The 15624-nt window shown below is 48.5% G+C and overlaps 40 non-coding genes across 40 annotated transcripts; all 40 read left to right on the top strand.

Moving 5' to 3' along the window:
- Positions 1-130: 130 nt before the first annotated feature.
- Positions 131-203, top strand: trnak-uuu (transfer RNA lysine (anticodon UUU)). The gene has a single exon. It is a non-coding gene; the product is annotated as a tRNA-Lys (tRNA).
- A 94-nt stretch (positions 204-297) lies between these two features.
- trnas-aga (transfer RNA serine (anticodon AGA)) lies at positions 298-379 on the top strand. Its single transcript has one exon. It is a non-coding gene; the product is annotated as a tRNA-Ser (tRNA).
- A 193-nt stretch (positions 380-572) lies between these two features.
- trnah-gug (transfer RNA histidin (anticodon GUG)) lies at positions 573-644 on the top strand. The gene has a single exon. It is a non-coding gene; the product is annotated as a tRNA-His (tRNA).
- Positions 645-770: 126 nt separating this feature from the next.
- Positions 771-852, top strand: trnas-uga (transfer RNA serine (anticodon UGA)). Its single transcript has one exon. It is a non-coding gene; the product is annotated as a tRNA-Ser (tRNA).
- Positions 853-1336: 484 nt separating this feature from the next.
- Positions 1337-1477, top strand: LOC141364530 (U4 spliceosomal RNA). Its single transcript, XR_012370241.1, has one exon. It is a non-coding gene; the product is annotated as a U4 spliceosomal RNA (small nuclear RNA).
- A 593-nt stretch (positions 1478-2070) lies between these two features.
- On the top strand, positions 2071-2143 carry trnak-uuu (transfer RNA lysine (anticodon UUU)). The gene has a single exon. It is a non-coding gene; the product is annotated as a tRNA-Lys (tRNA).
- Positions 2144-2237: 94 nt separating this feature from the next.
- trnas-aga (transfer RNA serine (anticodon AGA)) lies at positions 2238-2319 on the top strand. The gene has a single exon. It is a non-coding gene; the product is annotated as a tRNA-Ser (tRNA).
- A 193-nt stretch (positions 2320-2512) lies between these two features.
- trnah-gug (transfer RNA histidin (anticodon GUG)) lies at positions 2513-2584 on the top strand. The gene has a single exon. It is a non-coding gene; the product is annotated as a tRNA-His (tRNA).
- A 126-nt stretch (positions 2585-2710) lies between these two features.
- trnas-uga (transfer RNA serine (anticodon UGA)) lies at positions 2711-2792 on the top strand. The gene has a single exon. It is a non-coding gene; the product is annotated as a tRNA-Ser (tRNA).
- Positions 2793-3276: 484 nt separating this feature from the next.
- Positions 3277-3417, top strand: LOC141364529 (U4 spliceosomal RNA). The gene has a single exon (XR_012370240.1). It is a non-coding gene; the product is annotated as a U4 spliceosomal RNA (small nuclear RNA).
- Positions 3418-4010: 593 nt separating this feature from the next.
- trnak-uuu (transfer RNA lysine (anticodon UUU)) lies at positions 4011-4083 on the top strand. The gene has a single exon. It is a non-coding gene; the product is annotated as a tRNA-Lys (tRNA).
- Positions 4084-4177: 94 nt separating this feature from the next.
- trnas-aga (transfer RNA serine (anticodon AGA)) lies at positions 4178-4259 on the top strand. The gene has a single exon. It is a non-coding gene; the product is annotated as a tRNA-Ser (tRNA).
- Positions 4260-4452: 193 nt separating this feature from the next.
- trnah-gug (transfer RNA histidin (anticodon GUG)) lies at positions 4453-4524 on the top strand. The gene has a single exon. It is a non-coding gene; the product is annotated as a tRNA-His (tRNA).
- Positions 4525-4650: 126 nt separating this feature from the next.
- On the top strand, positions 4651-4732 carry trnas-uga (transfer RNA serine (anticodon UGA)). The gene has a single exon. It is a non-coding gene; the product is annotated as a tRNA-Ser (tRNA).
- A 484-nt stretch (positions 4733-5216) lies between these two features.
- LOC129435904 (U4 spliceosomal RNA) lies at positions 5217-5357 on the top strand. The gene has a single exon (XR_008641660.1). It is a non-coding gene; the product is annotated as a U4 spliceosomal RNA (small nuclear RNA).
- Positions 5358-5950: 593 nt separating this feature from the next.
- Positions 5951-6023, top strand: trnak-uuu (transfer RNA lysine (anticodon UUU)). Its single transcript has one exon. It is a non-coding gene; the product is annotated as a tRNA-Lys (tRNA).
- A 94-nt stretch (positions 6024-6117) lies between these two features.
- Positions 6118-6199, top strand: trnas-aga (transfer RNA serine (anticodon AGA)). Its single transcript has one exon. It is a non-coding gene; the product is annotated as a tRNA-Ser (tRNA).
- Positions 6200-6392: 193 nt separating this feature from the next.
- Positions 6393-6464, top strand: trnah-gug (transfer RNA histidin (anticodon GUG)). The gene has a single exon. It is a non-coding gene; the product is annotated as a tRNA-His (tRNA).
- Positions 6465-6590: 126 nt separating this feature from the next.
- On the top strand, positions 6591-6672 carry trnas-uga (transfer RNA serine (anticodon UGA)). Its single transcript has one exon. It is a non-coding gene; the product is annotated as a tRNA-Ser (tRNA).
- Positions 6673-7156: 484 nt separating this feature from the next.
- Positions 7157-7297, top strand: LOC141364528 (U4 spliceosomal RNA). The gene has a single exon (XR_012370239.1). It is a non-coding gene; the product is annotated as a U4 spliceosomal RNA (small nuclear RNA).
- Positions 7298-7890: 593 nt separating this feature from the next.
- Positions 7891-7963, top strand: trnak-uuu (transfer RNA lysine (anticodon UUU)). Its single transcript has one exon. It is a non-coding gene; the product is annotated as a tRNA-Lys (tRNA).
- A 94-nt stretch (positions 7964-8057) lies between these two features.
- On the top strand, positions 8058-8139 carry trnas-aga (transfer RNA serine (anticodon AGA)). Its single transcript has one exon. It is a non-coding gene; the product is annotated as a tRNA-Ser (tRNA).
- Positions 8140-8333: 194 nt separating this feature from the next.
- On the top strand, positions 8334-8405 carry trnah-gug (transfer RNA histidin (anticodon GUG)). The gene has a single exon. It is a non-coding gene; the product is annotated as a tRNA-His (tRNA).
- Positions 8406-8531: 126 nt separating this feature from the next.
- trnas-uga (transfer RNA serine (anticodon UGA)) lies at positions 8532-8613 on the top strand. Its single transcript has one exon. It is a non-coding gene; the product is annotated as a tRNA-Ser (tRNA).
- A 484-nt stretch (positions 8614-9097) lies between these two features.
- On the top strand, positions 9098-9238 carry LOC141364527 (U4 spliceosomal RNA). The gene has a single exon (XR_012370238.1). It is a non-coding gene; the product is annotated as a U4 spliceosomal RNA (small nuclear RNA).
- Positions 9239-9831: 593 nt separating this feature from the next.
- trnak-uuu (transfer RNA lysine (anticodon UUU)) lies at positions 9832-9904 on the top strand. The gene has a single exon. It is a non-coding gene; the product is annotated as a tRNA-Lys (tRNA).
- Positions 9905-9998: 94 nt separating this feature from the next.
- Positions 9999-10080, top strand: trnas-aga (transfer RNA serine (anticodon AGA)). Its single transcript has one exon. It is a non-coding gene; the product is annotated as a tRNA-Ser (tRNA).
- Positions 10081-10273: 193 nt separating this feature from the next.
- On the top strand, positions 10274-10345 carry trnah-gug (transfer RNA histidin (anticodon GUG)). The gene has a single exon. It is a non-coding gene; the product is annotated as a tRNA-His (tRNA).
- Positions 10346-10471: 126 nt separating this feature from the next.
- Positions 10472-10553, top strand: trnas-uga (transfer RNA serine (anticodon UGA)). The gene has a single exon. It is a non-coding gene; the product is annotated as a tRNA-Ser (tRNA).
- A 484-nt stretch (positions 10554-11037) lies between these two features.
- Positions 11038-11178, top strand: LOC141364526 (U4 spliceosomal RNA). Its single transcript, XR_012370237.1, has one exon. It is a non-coding gene; the product is annotated as a U4 spliceosomal RNA (small nuclear RNA).
- Positions 11179-11771: 593 nt separating this feature from the next.
- On the top strand, positions 11772-11844 carry trnak-uuu (transfer RNA lysine (anticodon UUU)). Its single transcript has one exon. It is a non-coding gene; the product is annotated as a tRNA-Lys (tRNA).
- Positions 11845-11938: 94 nt separating this feature from the next.
- On the top strand, positions 11939-12020 carry trnas-aga (transfer RNA serine (anticodon AGA)). Its single transcript has one exon. It is a non-coding gene; the product is annotated as a tRNA-Ser (tRNA).
- A 193-nt stretch (positions 12021-12213) lies between these two features.
- On the top strand, positions 12214-12285 carry trnah-gug (transfer RNA histidin (anticodon GUG)). Its single transcript has one exon. It is a non-coding gene; the product is annotated as a tRNA-His (tRNA).
- Positions 12286-12411: 126 nt separating this feature from the next.
- On the top strand, positions 12412-12493 carry trnas-uga (transfer RNA serine (anticodon UGA)). The gene has a single exon. It is a non-coding gene; the product is annotated as a tRNA-Ser (tRNA).
- A 484-nt stretch (positions 12494-12977) lies between these two features.
- Positions 12978-13118, top strand: LOC141364525 (U4 spliceosomal RNA). The gene has a single exon (XR_012370236.1). It is a non-coding gene; the product is annotated as a U4 spliceosomal RNA (small nuclear RNA).
- Positions 13119-13711: 593 nt separating this feature from the next.
- On the top strand, positions 13712-13784 carry trnak-uuu (transfer RNA lysine (anticodon UUU)). The gene has a single exon. It is a non-coding gene; the product is annotated as a tRNA-Lys (tRNA).
- A 94-nt stretch (positions 13785-13878) lies between these two features.
- On the top strand, positions 13879-13960 carry trnas-aga (transfer RNA serine (anticodon AGA)). The gene has a single exon. It is a non-coding gene; the product is annotated as a tRNA-Ser (tRNA).
- Positions 13961-14153: 193 nt separating this feature from the next.
- Positions 14154-14225, top strand: trnah-gug (transfer RNA histidin (anticodon GUG)). The gene has a single exon. It is a non-coding gene; the product is annotated as a tRNA-His (tRNA).
- Positions 14226-14351: 126 nt separating this feature from the next.
- Positions 14352-14433, top strand: trnas-uga (transfer RNA serine (anticodon UGA)). The gene has a single exon. It is a non-coding gene; the product is annotated as a tRNA-Ser (tRNA).
- A 484-nt stretch (positions 14434-14917) lies between these two features.
- On the top strand, positions 14918-15058 carry LOC141364524 (U4 spliceosomal RNA). The gene has a single exon (XR_012370235.1). It is a non-coding gene; the product is annotated as a U4 spliceosomal RNA (small nuclear RNA).
- The last annotated feature ends 566 nt before the right edge of the window (positions 15059-15624 follow it).

The raw sequence follows: 15624 nt of genomic DNA, 5'->3' as shown, positions 1-15624 counted from the left end.
AAGCAGTTACCTGCTCATTCTGGCATTCTAGTAATATTTACCCTGTCCATAGACCAAAGAGTAGCTAACAGGTCATGGTAATGAAATCCCGTACCTGCCTGAGGCGTGAAGCCCTGGGACTCTTTTGTGAGCCCGGATAGCTCAGTCGGTAGAGCATCAGACTTTTAATCTGAGGGTCCAGGGTTCAAGTCCCTGTTCGGGCGATGAGTAACCTCGATCGCCTTTTGTGCTGGTGTGTCTAGAGCTCCGTTTCGGAGGGAACGGCCAAAGAATAAAGTTTATCAACACTGGCGGCATGTAGTCGTGGCCGAGTGGTTAAGGCGATGGACTAGAAATCCATTGGGGTCTCCCCGCGCAAGTTCGAATCCTGCCGACTACGTCTTTAGACTTCTCCCTTTGGCTTTCATGGCAGCTTTCTGCCTCGGGGACCGACCGAATCTACTTCGACAGGGGTTTTGCCGTTGAAAAGAACTCAAAAATTATTGTGACTTCTGCATAGAGACGGCAGTCCCCTCACGGCCATTGTACTCAGGCAGACCCGCGTGCAGGTTTCTTGGGCAGCCCGGTGGCACGCCGTGATCGTATAGTGGTTAGTACTCTGCGTTGTGGCCGCAGCAACCCCGGTTCGAATCCGGGTCACGGCAGCCCTTCCCGGGGAAGTCTGTTGGGGTCTTGCCGCCCCTGCCCTTTTTTGTGATCGGCTTGTTGCCTGACCTTCGGGTTTTTTTCAGCACACTCCAGGCCCAGAGCGTTCGGAGGGTTGCCCTGTTGTAGTCGTGGCCGAGTGGTTAAGGCGATGGACTTGAAATCCATTGGGGTCTCCCCGCGCAGGTTCAAACCCTGCCGACTACGAGTGTCTGTTCCCTGGCTTTGGACTACTCTTGTTGTACGTTCCAGCTCACGAGCTGCTTTATTTCTGCAGCTCAAGTATATGGTTTTGACCACATACTGCACTTACAGCATGAAACCATAGAAGAGCTGGAACAGGTCTTTGTTTACAACTGTTGTAGATCGTCGCTAATCCAGTTGATCCTGACCTGAGCCATTTTCTGAGAGGTTAAGGACTATGGCTCCACCCTCTTTGTTTTCGGGATTCCCACAATTCTCTCCCCCGGATTGTTTTCCTTAAATAATTCAAACGTGTATTTGCACTTTTGCTTTTCTAAGTAGAAAGCGGATCATGAACAAACTTGTTGTGCAGATCTCTCACCTGCTGAAAAGGCACAGCATGCAGCAAAGCAGCACCTGAAGTCTACTTTCAGTTTTTAAGCTTGAATACCACCCTGTCGTCCAGCGTCCGGGAATGTGAACAGGAGAGGTCGTGACCTTTTCCATCATTCTTTCGCAGAGGCAATATCGTAGCCTATGAGGTTTATCCGAGGCGTGATCATTGCTGGTTGAAAACTTTACCCAATACCCCGCCAGGATGACTTGAAATACAGTCAGCTTTGGCAATTTTTGCCAGTCTCTTGAGAGACTTACGAGTTTGTTGCAAAAGAGAAGTTTGTTGTGTGTGGTTTTTTGTTTTGATGTTTATAGTCCCGAGATTAAAAGCGTCAAAGTTTGATTCCGGTACTTGACATCCCATTGATTTCGCCCCTCGGTCGGGCAATCACTACCAAGGATATCACGGTGACGTTTTCACACGACACCCTTTATTTATGTTGGACGGTTTTATGTAGAAAAGACCAAATCACAAAAAAGATTTTAGCTGGGTTTTCACGGGCAGGCTCACGTTTTGTCAAATGTGCTTTTTCTCGTGCAGCTCAGGAGTCACTTCGGCATGTTACGTAGACGTAGCTACATTTCCTTGAGCTTAGAAACGTTGCCTCTCTGGTGACGTTTTGGATGAAGACTGCTTTTCCTGAAGTAAAGAGAGTCTCAAGCAGAAGCAAGATTTCTCCACTTAAATAGATAATACGCACTCTGTTTGAAGGCTGAAGCAGTTACCTGCTCATTCTGGCATTCTAGTAATATTTACCCTGTCCATAGACCAAAGAGTAGCTAACAGGTCATGGTAATGAAATCCCGTACCTGCCTGAGGCGTGAAGCCCTGGGACTCTTTTGTGAGCCCGGATAGCTCAGTCGGTAGAGCATCAGACTTTTAATCTGAGGGTCCAGGGTTCAAGTCCCTGTTCGGGCGATGAGTAACCTCGATCGCCTTTTGTGCTGGTGTGTCTAGAGCTCCGTTTCGGAGGGAACGGCCAAAGAATAAAGTTTATCAACACTGGCGGCATGTAGTCGTGGCCGAGTGGTTAAGGCGATGGACTAGAAATCCATTGGGGTCTCCCCGCGCAAGTTCGAATCCTGCCGACTACGTCTTTAGACTTCTCCCTTTGGCTTTCACGGCAGCTTTCTGCCTCGGGGACCGACCGAATCTACTTCGACAGGGGTTTTGCCGTTGACAAGAACTCAAAAATGATTGTGACTTCTGCATAGAGACGGCAGTCCCCTCACGGCCATTGTACTCAGGCAGACCCGCGTGCAGGTTTCTTGGGCAGCCCGGTGGCACGCCGTGATCGTATAGTGGTTAGTACTCTGCGTTGTGGCCGCAGCAACCCCGGTTCGAATCCGGGTTACGGCAGTCCTTCCCGGGGAAGTCTGTTGGGGTCTTGCCGCCCCGGCCCTTTTATGTGATCGGCTTGTTGCCTGACCTTCGGGTTTTTTTCAGCACACTCCAGGCCCAGAGCGTTCGGAGGGTTGCCCTGTTGTAGTCGTGGCCGAGTGGTTAAGGCGATGGACTTGAAATCCATTGGGGTCTCCCCGCGCAGGTTCAAACCCTGCCGACTACGAGTGTCTGTTCCCTGGCTTTGGACTACTCTTGTTGTACGTTCCAGCTCACGAGCTGCTTTATTTCTGCAGCTCAAGTATATGGTTTTGACCACATACTGCACTTACAGCATGAAACCATAGAAGAGCTGGAACAGGTCTTTGTTTACAACTGTTGTAGATCGTCGCTAATCCAGTTGATCCTGACCTGAGCCATTTTCTGAGAGGTTAAGGACTATGGCTCCACCCTCTTTGTTTTCGGGATTCCCACAATTCTCTCCCCCGGATTGTTTTCCTTAAATAATTCAAACGTGTATTTGCACTTTTGCTTTTCTAAGTAGAAAGCGGATCATGAACAAACTTGTTGTGCAGATCTCTCACCTGCTGAAAAGGCACAGCATGCAGCAAAGCAGCACCTGAAGTCTACTTTCAGTTTTTAAGCTTGAATACCACCCTGTCGTCCAGCGTCCGGGAATGTGAACAGGAGAGGTCGTGACCTTTTCCATCATTCTTTCGCAGAGGCAATATCGTAGCCTATGAGGTTTATCCGAGGCGTGATCATTGCTGGTTGAAAACTTTACCCAATACCCCGCCAGGATGACTTGAAATACAGTCAGCTTTGGCAATTTTTGCCAGTCTCTTGAGAGACTTACGAGTTTGTTGCAAAAGAGAAGTTTGTTGTGTGTGGTTTTTTGTTTTGATGTTTATAGTCCCGAGATTAAAAGCGTCAAAGTTTGATTCCGGTACTTGACATCCCATTGATTTCGCCCCTCGGTCGGGCAATCACTACCAAGGATATCACGGTGACGTTTTCACACGACACCCTTTATTTATGTTGGACGGTTTTATGTAGAAAAGACCAAATCACAAAAAAGATTTTAGCTGGGTTTTCACGGGCAGGCTCACGTTTTGTCAAATGTGCTTTTTCTCGTGCAGCTCAGGAGTCACTTCGGCATGTTACGTAGACGTAGCTACATTTCCTTGAGCTTAGAAACGTTGCCTCTCTGGTGACGTTTTGGATGAAGACTGCTTTTCCTGAAGTAAAGAGAGTCTCAAGCAGAAGCAAGATTTCTCCACTTAAATAGATAATACGCACTCTGTTTGAAGGCTGAAGCAGTTACCTGCTCATTCTGGCATTCTAGTAATATTTACCCTGTCCATAGACCAAAGAGTAGCTAACAGGTCATGGTAATGAAATCCCGTACCTGCCTGAGGCGTGAAGCCCTGGGACTCTTTTGTGAGCCCGGATAGCTCAGTCGGTAGAGCATCAGACTTTTAATCTGAGGGTCCAGGGTTCAAGTCCCTGTTCGGGCGATGAGTAACCTCGATCGCCTTTTGTGCTGGTGTGTCTAGAGCTCCGTTTCGGAGGGAACGGCCAAAGAATAAAGTTTATCAACACTGGCGGCATGTAGTCGTGGCCGAGTGGTTAAGGCGATGGACTAGAAATCCATTGGGGTCTCCCCGCGCAAGTTCGAATCCTGCCGACTACGTCTTTAGACTTCTCCCTTTGGCTTTCACGGCAGCTTTCTGCCTCGGGGACCGACCGAATCTACTTCGACAGGGGTTTTGCCGTTGACAAGAACTCAAAAATGATTGTGACTTCTGCATAGAGACGGCAGTCCCCTCACGGCCATTGTACTCAGGCAGACCCGCGTGCAGGTTTCTTGGGCAGCCCGGTGGCACGCCGTGATCGTATAGTGGTTAGTACTCTGCGTTGTGGCCGCAGCAACCCCGGTTCGAATCCGGGTCACGGCAGCCCTTCCCGGGGAAGTCTGTTGGGGTCTTGCCGCCCCGGCCCTTTTATGTGATCGGCTTGTTGCCTGACCTTCGGGTTTTTTTCAGCACACTCCAGGCCCAGAGCGTTCGGAGGGTTGCCCTGTTGTAGTCGTGGCCGAGTGGTTAAGGCGATGGACTTGAAATCCATTGGGGTCTCCCCGCGCAGGTTCAAACCCTGCCGACTACGAGTGTCTGTTCCCTGGCTTTGGACTACTCTTGTTGTACGTTCCAGCTCACGAGCTGCTTTATTTCTGCAGCTCAAGTATATGGTTTTGACCACATACTGCACTTACAGCATGAAACCATAGAAGAGCTGGAACAGGTCTTTGTTTACAACTGTTGTAGATCGTCGCTAATCCAGTTGATCCTGACCTGAGCCATTTTCTGAGAGGTTAAGGACTATGGCTCCACCCTCTTTGTTTTCGGGATTCCCACAATTCTCTCCCCCGGATTGTTTTCCTTAAATAATTCAAACGTGTATTTGCACTTTTGCTTTTCTAAGTAGAAAGCGGATCATGAACAAACTTGTTGTGCAGATCTCTCACCTGCTGAAAAGGCACAGCATGCAGCAAAGCAGCACCTGAAGTCTACTTTCAGTTTTTAAGCTTGAATACCACCCTGTCGTCCAGCGTCCGGGAATGTGAACAGGAGAGGTCGTGACCTTTTCCATCATTCTTTCGCAGAGGCAATATCGTAGCCTATGAGGTTTATCCGAGGCGTGATCATTGCTGGTTGAAAACTTTACCCAATACCCCGCCAGGATGACTTGAAATACAGTCAGCTTTGGCAATTTTTGCCAGTCTCTTGAGAGACTTACGAGTTTGTTGCAAAAGAGAAGTTTGTTGTGTGTGGTTTTTTGTTTTGATGTTTATAGTCCCGAGATTAAAAGCGTCAAAGTTTGATTCCGGTACTTGACATCGCATTGATTTCGCCCCTCGGTCGGGCAATCACTACCAAGGATATCACGGTGACGTTTTCACACGACACCCTTTATTTATGTTGGACGGTTTTATGTAGAAAAGACCAAATCACAAAAAAGATTTTAGCTGGGTTTTCACGGGCAGGCTCACGTTTTGTCAAATGTGCTTTTTCTCGTGCAGCTCAGGAGTCACTTCGGCATGTTACGTAGACGTAGCTACATTTCCTTGAGCTTAGAAACGTTGCCTCTCTGGTGACGTTTTGGATGAAGACTGCTTTTCCTGAAGTAAAGAGAGTCTCTAGCAGAAGCAAGATTTCTCCACTTAAATAGATAATACGCACTCTGTTTGAAGGCTGAAGCAGTTACCTGCTCATTCTGGCATTCTAGTAATATTTACCCTGTCCATAGACCAAAGAGTAGCTAACAGGTCATGGTAATGAAATCCCGTACCTGCCTGAGGCGTGAAGCCCTGGGACTCCTTTGTGAGCCCGGATAGCTCAGTCGGTAGAGCATCAGACTTTTAATCTGAGGGTCCAGGGTTCAAGTCCCTGTTCGGGCGATGAGTAACCTCGATCGCCTTTTGTGCTGGTGTGTCTAGAGCTCCGTTTCGGAGGGAACGGCCAAAGAATAAAGTTTATCAACACTGGCGGCATGTAGTCGTGGCCGAGTGGTTAAGGCGATGGACTAGAAATCCATTGGGGTCTCCCCGCGCAAGTTCGAATCCTGCCGACTACGTCTTTAGACTTCTCCCTTTGGCTTTCACGGCAGCTTTCTGCCTCGGGGACCGACCGAATCTACTTCGACAGGGGTTTTGCCGTTGACAAGAACTCAAAAATGATTGTGACTTCTGCATAGAGACGGCAGTCCCCTCACGGCCATTGTACTCAGGCAGACCCGCGTGCAGGTTTCTTGGGCAGCCCGGTGGCACGCCGTGATCGTATAGTGGTTAGTACTCTGCGTTGTGGCCGCAGCAACCCCGGTTCGAATCCGGGTCACGGCAGCCCTTCCCGGGGAAGTCTGTTGGGGTCTTGCCGCCCCGGCCCTTTTATGTGATCGGCTTGTTGCCTGACCTTCGGGTTTTTTTCAGCACACTCCAGGCCCAGAGCGTTCGGAGGGTTGCCCTGTTGTAGTCGTGGCCGAGTGGTTAAGGCGATGGACTTGAAATCCATTGGGGTCTCCCCGCGCAGGTTCAAACCCTGCCGACTACGAGTGTCTGTTCCCTGGCTTTGGACTACTCTTGTTGTACGTTCCAGCTCACGAGCTGCTTTATTTCTGCAGCTCAAGTATATGGTTTTGACCACATACTGCACTTACAGCATGAAACCATAGAAGAGCTGGAACAGGTCTTTGTTTACAACTGTTGTAGATTGTCGCTAATCCAGTTGATCCTGACCTGAGCCATTTTCTGAGAGGTTAAGGACTATGGCTCCACCCTCTTTGTTTTCGGGATTCCCACAATTCTCTCCCCCGGATTGTTTTCCTTAAATAATTCAAACGTGTATTTGCACTTTTGCTTTTCTAAGTAGAAAGCGGATCATGAACAAACTTGTTGTGCAGATCTCTCACCTGCTGAAAAGGCACAGCATGCAGCAAAGCAGCACCTGAAGTCTACTTTCAGTTTTTAAGCTTGAATACCACCCTGTCGTCCAGCGTCCGGGAATGTGAACAGGAGAGGTCGTGACCTTTTCCATCATTCTTTCGCAGAGGCAATATCGTAGCCTATGAGGTTTATCCGAGGCGTGATCATTGCTGGTTGAAAACTTTACCCAATACCCCGCCAGGATGACTTGAAATACAGTCAGCTTTGGCAATTTTTGCCAGTCTCTTGAGAGACTTACGAGTTTGTTGCAAAAGAGAAGTTTGTTGTGTGTGGTTTTTTGTTTTGATGTTTATAGTCCCGAGATTAAAAGCGTCAAAGTTTGATTCCGGTACTTGACATCCCATTGATTTCGCCCCTCGGTCGGGCAATCACTACCAAGGATATCACGGTGACGTTTTCACACGACACCCTTTATTTATGTTGGACGGTTTTATGTAGAAAAGACCAAATCACAAAAAAGATTTTAGCTGGGTTTTCACGGGCAGGCTCACGTTTTGTCAAATGTGCTTTTTCTCGTGCAGCTCAGGAGTCACTTCGGCATGTTACGTAGACGTAGCTACATTTCCTTGAGCTTAGAAACGTTGCCTCTCTGGTGACGTTTTGGATGAAGACTGCTTTTCCTGAAGTAAAGAGAGTCTCAAGCAGAAGCAAGATTTCTCCACTTAAATAGATAATACGCACTCTGTTTGAAGGCTGAAGCAGTTACCTGCTCATTCTGGCATTCTAGTAATATTTACCCTGTCCATAGACCAAAGAGTAGCTAACAGGTCATGGTAATGAAATCCCGTACCTGCCTGAGGCGTGAAGCCCTGGGACTCTTTTGTGAGCCCGGATAGCTCAGTCGGTAGAGCATCAGACTTTTAATCTGAGGGTCCAGGGTTCAAGTCCCTGTTCGGGCGATGAGTAACCTCGATCGCCTTTTGTGCTGGTGTGTCTAGAGCTCCGTTTCGGAGGGAACGGCCAAAGAATAAAGTTTATCAACACTGGCGGCATGTAGTCGTGGCCGAGTGGTTAAGGCGATGGACTAGAAATCCATTGGGGTCTCCCCGCGCAAGTTCGAATCCTGCCGACTACGTCTTTAGACTTCTCCCTTTGGCTTTCACGGCAGCTTTCTGCCTCGGGGACCGACCGAATCTACTTCGACAGGGGTTTTGCCGTTGACAAGAACTCAAAAATGATTGTGACTTCTGCATAGAGACGGCAGTCCCCCTCACGGCCATTGTACTCAGGCAGACCCGCGTGCAGGTTTCTTGGGCAGCCCGGTGGCACGCCGTGATCGTATAGTGGTTAGTACTCTGCGTTGTGGCCGCAGCAACCCCGGTTCGAATCCGGGTCACGGCAGCCCTTCCCGGGGAAGTCTGTTGGGGTCTTGCCGCCCCGGCCCTTTTATGTGATCGGCTTGTTGCCTGACCTTCGGGTTTTTTTCAGCACACTCCAGGCCCAGAGCGTTCGGAGGGTTGCCCTGTTGTAGTCGTGGCCGAGTGGTTAAGGCGATGGACTTGAAATCCATTGGGGTCTCCCCGCGCAGGTTCAAACCCTGCCGACTACGAGTGTCTGTTCCCTGGCTTTGGACTACTCTTGTTGTACGTTCCAGCTCACGAGCTGCTTTATTTCTGCAGCTCAAGTATATGGTTTTGACCACATACTGCACTTACAGCATGAAACCATAGAAGAGCTGGAACAGGTCTTTGTTTACAACTGTTGTAGATCGTCGCTAATCCAGTTGATCCTGACCTGAGCCATTTTCTGAGAGGTTAAGGACTATGGCTCCACCCTCTTTGTTTTCGGGATTCCCACAATTCTCTCCCCCGGATTGTTTTCCTTAAATAATTCAAACGTGTATTTGCACTTTTGCTTTTCTAAGTAGAAAGCGGATCATGAACAAACTTGTTGTGCAGATCTCTCACCTGCTGAAAAGGCACAGCATGCAGCAAAGCAGCACCTGAAGTCTACTTTCAGTTTTTAAGCTTGAATACCACCCTGTCGTCCAGCGTCCGGGAATGTGAACAGGAGAGGTCGTGACCTTTTCCATCATTCTTTCGCAGAGGCAATATCGTAGCCTATGAGGTTTATCCGAGGCGTGATCATTGCTGGTTGAAAACTTTACCCAATACCCCGCCAGGATGACTTGAAATACAGTCAGCTTTGGCAATTTTTGCCAGTCTCTTGAGAGACTTACGAGTTTGTTGCAAAAGAGAAGTTTGTTGTGTGTGGTTTTTTGTTTTGATGTTTATAGTCCCGAGATTAAAAGCGTCAAAGTTTGATTCCGGTACTTGACATCGCATTGATTTCGCCCCTCGGTCGGGCAATCACTACCAAGGATATCACGGTGACGTTTTCACACGACACCCTTTATTTATGTTGGACGGTTTTATGTAGAAAAGACCAAATCACAAAAAAGATTTTAGCTGGGTTTTCACGGGCAGGCTCACGTTTTGTCAAATGTGCTTTTTCTCGTGCAGCTCAGGAGTCACTTCGGCATGTTACGTAGACGTAGCTACATTTCCTTGAGCTTAGAAACGTTGCCTCTCTGGTGACGTTTTGGATGAAGACTGCTTTTCCTGAAGTAAAGAGAGTCTCTAGCAGAAGCAAGATTTCTCCACTTAAATAGATAATACGCACTCTGTTTGAAGGCTGAAGCAGTTACCTGCTCATTCTGGCATTCTAGTAATATTTACCCTGTCCATAGACCAAAGAGTAGCTAACAGGTCATGGTAATGAAATCCCGTACCTGCCTGAGGCGTGAAGCCCTGGGACTCCTTTGTGAGCCCGGATAGCTCAGTCGGTAGAGCATCAGACTTTTAATCTGAGGGTCCAGGGTTCAAGTCCCTGTTCGGGCGATGAGTAACCTCGATCGCCTTTTGTGCTGGTGTGTCTAGAGCTCCGTTTCGGAGGGAACGGCCAAAGAATAAAGTTTATCAACACTGGCGGCATGTAGTCGTGGCCGAGTGGTTAAGGCGATGGACTAGAAATCCATTGGGGTCTCCCCGCGCAAGTTCGAATCCTGCCGACTACGTCTTTAGACTTCTCCCTTTGGCTTTCACGGCAGCTTTCTGCCTCGGGGACCGACCGAATCTACTTCGACAGGGGTTTTGCCGTTGACAAGAACTCAAAAATGATTGTGACTTCTGCATAGAGACGGCAGTCCCCTCACGGCCATTGTACTCAGGCAGACCCGCGTGCAGGTTTCTTGGGCAGCCCGGTGGCACGCCGTGATCGTATAGTGGTTAGTACTCTGCGTTGTGGCCGCAGCAACCCCGGTTCGAATCCGGGTCACGGCAGCCCTTCCCGGGGAAGTCTGTTGGGGTCTTGCCGCCCCGGCCCTTTTATGTGATCGGCTTGTTGCCTGACCTTCGGGTTTTTTTCAGCACACTCCAGGCCCAGAGCGTTCGGAGGGTTGCCCTGTTGTAGTCGTGGCCGAGTGGTTAAGGCGATGGACTTGAAATCCATTGGGGTCTCCCCGCGCAGGTTCAAACCCTGCCGACTACGAGTGTCTGTTCCCTGGCTTTGGACTACTCTTGTTGTACGTTCCAGCTCACGAGCTGCTTTATTTCTGCAGCTCAAGTATATGGTTTTGACCACATACTGCACTTACAGCATGAAACCATAGAAGAGCTGGAACAGGTCTTTGTTTACAACTGTTGTAGATCGTCGCTAATCCAGTTGATCCTGACCTGAGCCATTTTCTGAGAGGTTAAGGACTATGGCTCCACCCTCTTTGTTTTCGGGATTCCCACAATTCTCTCCCCCGGATTGTTTTCCTTAAATAATTCAAACGTGTATTTGCACTTTTGCTTTTCTAAGTAGAAAGCGGATCATGAACAAACTTGTTGTGCAGATCTCTCACCTGCTGAAAAGGCACAGCATGCAGCAAAGCAGCACCTGAAGTCTACTTTCAGTTTTTAAGCTTGAATACCACCCTGTCGTCCAGCGTCCGGGAATGTGAACAGGAGAGGTCGTGACCTTTTCCATCATTCTTTCGCAGAGGCAATATCGTAGCCTATGAGGTTTATCCGAGGCGTGATCATTGCTGGTTGAAAACTTTACCCAATACCCCGCCAGGATGACTTGAAATACAGTCAGCTTTGGCAATTTTTGCCAGTCTCTTGAGAGACTTACGAGTTTGTTGCAAAAGAGAAGTTTGTTGTGTGTGGTTTTTTGTTTTGATGTTTATAGTCCCGAGATTAAAAGCGTCAAAGTTTGATTCCGGTACTTGACATCCCATTGATTTCGCCCCTCGGTCGGGCAATCACTACCAAGGATATCACGGTGACGTTTTCACACGACACCCTTTATTTATGTTGGACGGTTTTATGTAGAAAAGACCAAATCACAAAAAAGATTTTAGCTGGGTTTTCACGGGCAGGCTCACGTTTTGTCAAATGTGCTTTTTCTCGTGCAGCTCAGGAGTCACTTCGGCATGTTACGTAGACGTAGCTACATTTCCTTGAGCTTAGAAACGTTGCCTCTCTGGTGACGTTTTGGATGAAGACTGCTTTTCCTGAAGTAAAGAGAGTCTCAAGCAGAAGCAAGATTTCTCCACTTAAATAGATAATACGCACTCTGTTTGAAGGCTGAAGCAGTTACCTGCTCATTCTGGCATTCTAGTAATATTTACCCTGTCCATAGACCAAAGAGTAGCTAACAGGTCATGGTAATGAAATCCCGTACCTGCCTGAGGCGTGAAGCCCTGGGACTCTTTTGTGAGCCCGGATAGCTCAGTCGGTAGAGCATCAGACTTTTAATCTGAGGGTCCAGGGTTCAAGTCCCTGTTCGGGCGATGAGTAACCTCGATCGCCTTTTGTGCTGGTGTGTCTAGAGCTCCGTTTCGGAGGGAACGGCCAAAGAATAAAGTTTATCAACACTGGCGGCATGTAGTCGTGGCCGAGTGGTTAAGGCGATGGACTAGAAATCCATTGGGGTCTCCCCGCGCAAGTTCGAATCCTGCCGACTACGTCTTTAGACTTCTCCCTTTGGCTTTCACGGCAGCTTTCTGCCTCGGGGACCGACCGAATCTACTTCGACAGGGGTTTTGCCGTTGACAAGAACTCAAAAATGATTGTGACTTCTGCATAGAGACGGCAGTCCCCTCACGGCCATTGTACTCAGGCAGACCCGCGTGCAGGTTTCTTGGGCAGCCCGGTGGCACGCCGTGATCGTATAGTGGTTAGTACTCTGCGTTGTGGCCGCAGCAACCCCGGTTCGAATCCGGGTCACGGCAGCCCTTCCCGGGGAAGTCTGTTGGGGTCTTGCCGCCCCGGCCCTTTTATGTGATCGGCTTGTTGCCTGACCTTCGGGTTTTTTTCAGCACACTCCAGGCCCAGAGCGTTCGGAGGGTTGCCCTGTTGTAGTCGTGGCCGAGTGGTTAAGGCGATGGACTTGAAATCCATTGGGGTCTCCCCGCGCAGGTTCAAACCCTGCCGACTACGAGTGTCTGTTCCCTGGCTTTGGACTACTCTTGTTGTACGTTCCAGCTCACGAGCTGCTTTATTTCTGCAGCTCAAGTATATGGTTTTGACCACATACTGCACTTACAGCATGAAACCATAGAAGAGCTGGAACAGGTCTTTGTTTACAACTGTTGTAGATCGTCGCTAATCCAGTTGATCCTGACCTGAGCCATTTTCTGAGAGGTTAAGGACTATGGCTCCACCCTCTTTGTTTTCGGGATTCCCACAATTCTCTCCCCCGGATTGTTTTCCTTAAATAATTCAAACGTGTATTTGCACTTTTGCTTTTCTAAGTAGAAAGCGGATCATGAACAAACTTGTTGTGCAGATCTCTCACCTGCTGAAAAGGCACAGCATGCAGCAAAGCAGCACCTGAAGTCTACTTTCAGTTTTTAAGCTTGAATACCACCCTGTCGTCCAGCGTCCGGGAATGTGAACAGGAGAGGTCGTGACCTTTTCCATCATTCTTTCGCAGAGGCAATATCGTAGCCTATGAGGTTTATCCGAGGCGTGATCATTGCTGGTTGAAAACTTTACCCAATACCCCGCCAGGATGACTTGAAATACAGTCAGCTTTGGCAATTTTTGCCAGTCTCTTGAGAGACTTACGAGTTTGTTGCAAAAGAGAAGTTTGTTGTGTGTGGTTTTTTGTTTTGATGTTTATAGTCCCGAGATTAAAAGCGTCAAAGTTTGATTCCGGTACTTGACATCGCATTGATTTCGCCCCTCGGTCGGGCAATCACTACCAAGGATATCACGGTGACGTTTTCACACGACACCCTTTATTTATGTTGGACGGTTTTATGTAGAAAAGACCAAATCACAAAAAAGATTTTAGCTGGGTTTTCACGGGCAGGCTCACGTTTTGTCAAATGTGCTTTTTCTCGTGCAGCTCAGGAGTCACTTCGGCATGTTACGTAGACGTAGCTACATTTCCTTGAGCTTAGAAACGTTGCCTCTCTGGTGACGTTTTGGATGAAGACTGCTTTTCCTGAAGTAAAGAGAGTCTCTAGCAGAAGCAAGATTTCTCCACTTAAATAGATAATACGCACTCTGTTTGAAGGCTGAAGCAGTTACCTGCTCATTCTGGCATTCTAGTAATATTTACCCTGTCCATAGACCAAAGAGTAGCTAACAGGTCATGGTAATGAAATCCCGTACCTGCCTGAGGCGTGAAGCCCTGGGACTCCTTTGTGAGCCCGGATAGCTCAGTCGGTAGAGCATCAGACTTTTAATCTGAGGGTCCAGGGTTCAAGTCCCTGTTCGGGCGATGAGTAACCTCGATCGCCTTTTGTGCTGGTGTGTCTAGAGCTCCGTTTCGGAGGGAACGGCCAAAGAATAAAGTTTATCAACACTGGCGGCATGTAGTCGTGGCCGAGTGGTTAAGGCGATGGACTAGAAATCCATTGGGGTCTCCCCGCGCAAGTTCGAATCCTGCCGACTACGTCTTTAGACTTCTCCCTTTGGCTTTCACGGCAGCTTTCTGCCTCGGGGACCGACCGAATCTACTTCGACAGGGGTTTTGCCGTTGACAAGAACTCAAAAATGATTGTGACTTCTGCATAGAGACGGCAGTCCCCTCACGGCCATTGTACTCAGGCAGACCCGCGTGCAGGTTTCTTGGGCAGCCCGGTGGCACGCCGTGATCGTATAGTGGTTAGTACTCTGCGTTGTGGCCGCAGCAACCCCGGTTCGAATCCGGGTCACGGCAGCCCTTCCCGGGGAAGTCTGTTGGGGTCTTGCCGCCCCGGCCCTTTTATGTGATCGGCTTGTTGCCTGACCTTCGGGTTTTTTTCAGCACACTCCAGGCCCAGAGCGTTCGGAGGGTTGCCCTGTTGTAGTCGTGGCCGAGTGGTTAAGGCGATGGACTTGAAATCCATTGGGGTCTCCCCGCGCAGGTTCAAACCCTGCCGACTACGAGTGTCTGTTCCCTGGCTTTGGACTACTCTTGTTGTACGTTCCAGCTCACGAGCTGCTTTATTTCTGCAGCTCAAGTATATGGTTTTGACCACATACTGCACTTACAGCATGAAACCATAGAAGAGCTGGAACAGGTCTTTGTTTACAACTGTTGTAGATCGTCGCTAATCCAGTTGATCCTGACCTGAGCCATTTTCTGAGAGGTTAAGGACTATGGCTCCACCCTCTTTGTTTTCGGGATTCCCACAATTCTCTCCCCCGGATTGTTTTCCTTAAATAATTCAAACGTGTATTTGCACTTTTGCTTTTCTAAGTAGAAAGCGGATCATGAACAAACTTGTTGTGCAGATCTCTCACCTGCTGAAAAGGCACAGCATGCAGCAAAGCAGCACCTGAAGTCTACTTTCAGTTTTTAAGCTTGAATACCACCCTGTCGTCCAGCGTCCGGGAATGTGAACAGGAGAGGTCGTGACCTTTTCCATCATTCTTTCGCAGAGGCAATATCGTAGCCTATGAGGTTTATCCGAGGCGTGATCATTGCTGGTTGAAAACTTTACCCAATACCCCGCCAGGATGACTTGAAATACAGTCAGCTTTGGCAATTTTTGCCAGTCTCTTGAGAGACTTACGAGTTTGTTGCAAAAGAGAAGTTTGTTGTGTGTGGTTTTTTGTTTTGATGTTTATAGTCCCGAGATTAAAAGCGTCAAAGTTTGATTCCGGTACTTGACATCGCATTGATTTCGCCCCTCGGTCGGGCAATCACTACCAAGGATATCACGGTGACGTTTTCACACGACACCCTTTATTTATGTTGGACGGTTTTATGTAGAAAAGACCAAATCACAAAAAAGATTTTAGCTGGGTTTTCACGGGCAGGCTCACGTTTTGTCAAATGTGCTTTTTCTCGTGCAGCTCAGGAGTCACTTCGGCATGTTACGTAGACGTATCTACATTTCCTTGAGCTTAGAAACGTTGCCTCTCTGGTGACGTTTTGGATGAAGACTGCTTTTCCTGAAGTAAAGAGAGTCTCTAGCAGAAGCAAGATTTCTCCACTTAAATAGATAATACGCACTCTGTTTGAAGGCTGAAGCAGTTACCTGCTCATTCTGGCATTCTAGTAATATTTACCCTGTCCATAGACCAAAGAGTAGCTAACAGGTCATGGTAATGAAATCCCGTACCTGCCTGAG

This window comes from Misgurnus anguillicaudatus, chromosome 6 (genome assembly GCF_027580225.2).
Source record: "Misgurnus anguillicaudatus chromosome 6, ASM2758022v2, whole genome shotgun sequence".
Taxonomy (NCBI): domain Eukaryota; kingdom Metazoa; phylum Chordata; class Actinopteri; order Cypriniformes; family Cobitidae; genus Misgurnus; species Misgurnus anguillicaudatus.
This window is presented reverse-complemented; position numbering and strand designations above follow the sequence as displayed.